This window comes from Microtus ochrogaster, chromosome 1 (assembly GCF_000317375.1).
Source record: "Microtus ochrogaster isolate Prairie Vole_2 chromosome 1, MicOch1.0, whole genome shotgun sequence".
In the NCBI taxonomy this organism is placed as follows: Eukaryota; Metazoa; Chordata; class Mammalia; order Rodentia; family Cricetidae; genus Microtus; species Microtus ochrogaster.
This window is the reverse complement of record NC_022009.1, coordinates 67,040,173-67,047,029: the sequence shown is the minus strand read 5'-3', so window position 1 is coordinate 67,047,029 and position 6,857 is coordinate 67,040,173.

The window sequence follows — 6,857 nt, the reverse complement described above, 5'->3', positions numbered from 1 at the left end:
CTCTCTCTCTCTCTCTCTCTCACACACACACACACACATACACACACACACACACACATTTTGATCCATTTCAAAATCATTCACATTTTATAAGCCAACACAGTAATGTGTTTTTATGAATTTTCAACATCAAATATTTTATCCATATTTTTTTTTCTCTTTTACTTTTGCTTTGAAACACTCCCCTCCATGTCTTGGAGCAGGCATCAGTGCTCTGAACTCAGGCTAAGATCCAGCTGAGCTGTAAACAGCTGTAGTAAGATTTACCTAGAAGAGTTTACACAGTTTATAGCTGGCTGGCTCTTATCAAGGTTCCTGCCCACCTCTACACTGATCTACGTGCTATTCTTCAGTTAAAAGAGAACAGGGCTAGAAGTCTTACCTTGGCTGTGTGTCCCACAGGACCAAGTACGGAGGCAATAGGCTGAGAAGTCTGAGGGCTAAAGCTATGTTTTATGTTTAAATTACCGTGCCCTAGAGCTCTATAAAACAACACGCCTCTCACCTGTGAGCCCCACTTGCCCAAGGGCAGGTAACTTCCTGGAATGATGGGGGCTGTTGCTCATGTAAGATAACAAGCCGTGTTTTTAGCTTCTGTCCACAAGCTTGGTTGCTCTACCTGTGCAGGATGTGATTGGTCACACACAGGCGGGTCGTGTTTAGTCGGGAAGTAGGTCACTATGTATATTTGCCCCCATTGGATGAAGGTGGGACGTGCATAGCTTTGTGGGCTTTGCCCTTATAAGCCCCAGACTAATGTAATTTGTAGTCATACTCTGGGAATCCCAGGTATGGACCTGGCCAGCATCCATCAACCAGTATTTAATAAACCTTGTTTCAATTTTGGTTACAAATTGTGGTAGTGGTCTTATTTTCACTAGGTGGGATAAACAGAAGCAACATGTTCCACAATATGAGGAGCCAGAGAATAGTCTTGTTAAAAGTTTCCTAAACCATATAGATTATTATTTAAAAAGCAAAACAAAAAGCAACAACTTCATTTAGATATTTCTCTGAATATGACATCATAAATATTTATGTAAATATTACCAAATATAAATTTTGAATATGAAACAAATTTTGAAATGAACCACTGATTAAAAACCAAGAAAATAAAATACTGAGTTATTTCTCAATTAATAGACAACATTAAAGAATGTCTTACAAATGAATGGATTAAAGAATACACAGCACATAGAAATGAAGATTAAAGCATACAGCAGGCACATACTATGTTATGGGGGAGTCCAGGCAGTTAATTATTAAAAAACACTATTTTTGATTTTATAATGTTTATGATGTTTCAGCTTTTCAAAATTTATAATTAGTTTTAATTTATCTTTCTCATTATAAATAGTAATGTCAATACCTTTTCTGCCTTTTTCAAACTTCATGTCTACAATCTGATGGTAGCCCCTGTCCACTCCATCAGTCTGGTCTATGGAATGAAGCATGGACTCATTACAGTCAGAGTGGTGAGGTGGACTAGTCTTGAGTTTGAAGGATGGGAACTAAAATTGAGAAATGATATAGGCAGTGACATTAGCAAAGCCACAGAGGGTGGGAAGACCCTGAAGAAATGAAGAGACAGAACATAGTTAAGAGTGAATCCGACAAAGGGTTTGTGTTGAGTAAGAAAGGAAACTTTAGGCTACCTCGGGTGGAAGGCTGGAGTGTCAGACTGAGGGAATTTAATTCCATCACAGTCACAGGAGAGTGCTTTGGACATCTGTTGCTTTGCCTACCCAGAATAAATGCTCTATTCTGGAATGGCACCCTTATGTTCTCTGGCAACTATGCTTTCCTTTCCTTACTCTGTGTAATTTGGGAGCACTCTTCTGACTCCTTGGTTACTCCCATGATTTGGGTCTTGTAAATCAGCAGTACTGGGAATTCTTCTGGACAGCTGACACAGTGCTCCCTTGAACAATGAATGCCTCATTTCTACTGTGCCTGGTACAAGTGCTGGCTTAGGAGGAACCTATCTGAAAATGAAAGGAGGCTGATATTTGCCAGAATTGCTTGTCTAGATGTCATTACTCCTACAGGCACTTATCCTTGACATTTGGGTGTGTAGCAATACATTTCCCTCTTTTCTTTCTCATTTGTTTTTTTTTTCAGTAGTCAGATTTGAACTCAGGGCCTGGCATATGCTAGACAAGTATTCTGCTACTCCCAGCCATCAAACTGTGTGATTAAAAGTTTGATCAATATAGGTAATAGATGTTTGTGAGCAGGGTTTTATGAAGACGAATACAATGGCAGATGAAGCATAGAAAACAAGGTGGTGACCATAGAAACAGAAAGGAAAGAAAAAAGAAGAATGTTGAAGAATGAGGAGAACGTGGTAGTGGGGAGCACTGGCATGTAATAGAACTCCAGATGCTTGGGACGTTCAAGCAGGAGGACCCCTGAGGTCAAGAATTGGGGACCAGTATGGGCAGCAAAGCAAAACACTGTTGCAAATTTTAAATGAGAGGGGGCATTAGTAGATAGAATGGGAAGAAGAAACAACACTCAGTAAGTGAGTGGTAGTGCCACTAATAATAATTTGTGAGTAGGAAAGGGTGCCAGGTAATTAACAGTTCATTTGAGGGAGGAGCTTAGCGGCTGCACCTTTGTTGGGTAGGGTGCAATGTATCTTTTAGTGGTGTACCCACGGGTGCCCAAGCTACTGTAAATAACCCACGACCTGCGGTGATATAAGCAAGTCTCATCACATGCATGTGTATACACATACACACACACACACACATGCACACACACACACGCACACACACACACAGAAGTTGGAAAGAGGAAGAGGATCAGAAGAAGTATTGGGAAGGTACATGAAGAGGTAATTGTGGTAAATATGATTAAAATATATAACATATGTACATAAAATATAATGAAATTCATTATTATGAATAATTAATATATGCTAGTAAAGTTTAAAGGTGTTGCATATTACAAGGGTGAGAATTTGAGATGATAACAGGAAAATCAAACAGAAATATTTGGGAGATAGCTAAATGTAGAATAAAAACTCAGAAGGAAACTTAGGATCCAAGTTCTAACATATAATTGTGTAGCAAAAATGGATGAGTGGTAATCCAAGTATGTGTGTGTGTTCAGGTGAACAACAGAGTGAAATGACAGGCAGTACTATTAAGAGCAACAGGGTGAAGAAGAAACCATGCCTCTGCTAGACATCTGGTCTACCTTGAGTGATTCAGAAAGTCAAGTCATCAGATTGGAACAGGCCAGTGAGTTAGTACAGTTGTTAAACACCATGGAGCTGGAGGTAAGCAACTGGAATACTCAGATGTCGGTGAGATTTACCTCCAAGTGGATGTGGAGAGGAAAAGGATGAGGAGCAAAGGAAAGAGGTGGAAAATCAATGAGAAACATCCCTTGGGATTCAAAGATAGAGAACCTTTCAGTTAGAAGGGTCGCCAAGGGTAAAGATGGCCCTGAGGCATTGTGTGCGTTGCAGGCCCACCAGAACTCTACAGGTGGGAACAGGTTCCGTTCTCAGTGAAGGCAACAGAGAAGAGGAAGCTGTGGGTGGAGACCAATGGAACAGCTTAGCCTAGGCCTTTTGTTTTATTTCTGTATTGTGGGAGGTAGGTAAATGAGAGAGGTGTGTGTGGTTCAATGAAATAAGGAAGGAGGAAATACCAGCAGGGTGGAGAATGCAGATGGCAAAGGTAGCAGCACTTTCCATATGAGTCTGGCTAAGAATGGAAAAGAAAAGGTGCAGAGAGCTGTGGGAAGCCCGGGGAAGGGCCAATGGTCTGGTAATGTTTTCAGTACAGATAGGAGGTACCAGGAGGTGTCTGCTCCATTTGCCTGACTTAAGGAATCGTATTAGTGTGGAACATCCAAGTTACTTTTCTTCCTATGAGGCTTCATAGAAGATTGCATTTCTGTAAACTGAAGTTTGCACGAGAAAAGAAAAGAAGGAAGGAAGGCAGGAAGAAAGGAAGGAAGGAAGGAAGGAAGGAAGGAAGGAAGGAAGGAAGGAAAGAAAGGAAGGAAAGAAAGGAAGAAAGCAGCATAAGAAAGACCCAATCTGCTGTGTGCCTTAGCCATGTAACTCTGTGTGAAAATGTGCTGACTTCTGATGTAGGTGTGACAAGAAGAGCAGAAGGCAGTCCCATCACAGCATGCTATACACAATACAACCTGCATCACTTATGTAGAGCAAAAGTACAAACCTAGTAAAAGGTGGAGTAAATTTCATAAGGCGCTGTGAAATATGCACTCTCTTTTCTGGGAGGATCCCCAGGGAAGCCAGTTTTCAAGTTTGGCAGGTGTAGCTTACTTCTGTGAGTAATAAAGTCACCTCAACAAGAAGAAAGACCTGTTATGAGTCAGAAGCACAGGCAGGAGGAAGTCTGCCCTTAATGTTCACTATCAGATCCAGATTCTTAGAGGTGGAACTGGAGAAGCCTGTTTTGGAAGGAGCACTAGCCTTGACTGATAGATGGTGTTGCCTTCACTTTCCCACCTCCCAATTATTTTTTAAGACAATGACTTTTGCCCTGTAAAAAATTAGCCACTACCAGTAGTGGAGAGGATGATGGTCCCACCTGTTTTCTGCCCTCCCCCTTCAATCAATCATTTGGTCAGCCAACTCCTCTAACTTGTCCTTTCCTGGCAGTTCCTCTTCTTGGACATACTCCTTTTTGGATCTATAGAAGGAAGTAAAAAGGTGGTGTCAGGGCTAAGCAGGCTGGCGCCAGATGTAGGGTAAGACTGCCTTATCCAGAACTCCATCTTTAAAGACAGTCACTTCAAAAAAGAGTGAGGCCAAGGGAACCACAGAAAGTCAAGCTTATACTTGTAAGGGCATACAGAGGGTTGGGAGTAAATACCTATTTCTTACAAACCAGAATTTCTGGAACCATCTCAAATGTCATGAACTCATAATGACACAACTGAATGAGAGTCTGTGAGTATAACATGAAATTATCTACAGTCACAGGGTCCTAACAAACAGGTGGGTCACCTTTTGGGAAGGGCCAGTCCTCCCTCTAGGGTGTTTGAAACTGGAGACTCTTCATTTCATGAAATTGCTAGAGTGCTTCAGGCATTTAGAAAGTGTAGGGCATTTAAATAGCAACTCTAAACTTGCTTAGAGAGAAAGAGCAACCAAGAGAGGGGTTTTTTTGAGTGCTAACAACATTCTGCTGTCATAGATCCAGCAGAACAGAATAGTCCCTCTTAGCATTAAATCTCGTGGTTTTTAACTTGATAAATCATCTTTTTTAAAAAAAATACAATCAAATTAGATTAGATTTTGTAGGTGTTTGAGAGAGACAGGTTCTCAACATAGCCTTCAACTGACTGTGTAGCTGAGAATGACCTTGAACTTATGATTCTCCTGCTGGCATTACAGGCATATACCAGCATGCCCTGTTCTATATGGTACTAAAGATTAAACTCAGGGCTTCCTTCATGCTAGGCAAGCACTCTGCAGGCTGAGCTACGTCCCCAGCCCTAAGTTTCTTTACTGAGTAGTTTCAGTGCTCTTGTCAAGTGTGAAGAACAAAATAAATACCAAGGATGGACCCAGCAGCTCTCCTCTCTCTGTGTTCTCCTATACCCAATCCCTCAGATCATGACCTGCAGCCTTCCTTTCCCTTCTGCCCCTGCCCACACCTCCTGTGGTCCCACAGACCATCTCCTCCTAACCTCTCTCCCCTCTACTTGTCCTTGAATCCCAGCCACCAACACCAGTAGGCATTCCCTGTGAATATAGCAGGTGGGCAGACCAGCACACAGCCATCACACTCTCAAAATCCAGAGAGAAAATAGAAACAAAGAAATAAAAGACACCCACCCAACAAAGACAAACCCAGAAATCAGTACGTAGACCTACAATCACTCCAAACCCAGGTTCCTAGACACCAGCATAAGAACATGAACAATAACAGCCAGGACAATATGTCTCCACCAGAGACCAGTTATCCTATCACAGCAAGATCCGAATATATCAACATAGCTGAAGTACTATAAAATAACCTTCAAACCAACTATATGAAGATTGTAGAGTCCTTAAAGAGGAAATGAGTAAATCCCTTAGGAAAGCACAAACAATTGGAGGAAATTAATAAATCCCTCAAAGAAAGCCAAGAAAATATAGTTGAAGGAAACAAGAAAACTGTTCAATACCTGAAAATGGAAATAGAAACAATAAAGAATACACGAACTGGGGGAATTCTGGAAATAAAATATTTAGGAATTTGTATAGGAACTACAGAGACAGGCTTCATCAACAGAATACAAGAGATGGAAGAGAGAATTAATGGTGTTGAAGATACGATAGAATAAATGGGTATATCAGTCAAAGAAAATGTTAAATCTAAAAAATTACTGACAAAAGTACCCAGGATATCTGGTACACTATGAAAAGACCAAACTTAAGAATAATAGGAATAGGGTAAGGAGAAGAAACCCAGGTCTACGGTACAGAAAATATTATAAACAAAACATATAAGAAAATTTTTGTAACCTAAATAAGGAGATGACCACCAAAGTATTGGAAGCTTACAGAACACCTTATTGATTAAATAAGAAAAGAAAGTTCCTCTCACCACATAATAATAAAAACACTAAACATAAAGAACAAGAAAAGAATACTAAAAGCTGCAAGGGAAAGACCAAGTAATAATAAAGGCAGACCAATTAGAATTATACCAGACTTCTCAATGGAGAATCTAAAAGCTAGAAGGGCCTGGGCAGATGAGTTGCAGACTCTAAGGGACCACATATGCCAGCCTAAAACTACTATAACCAGCAAAACTAAAGATGGAGAAAATAAGATATTCTATGATAAAGTCAAACTTAAAATATCTATTTAACAAATT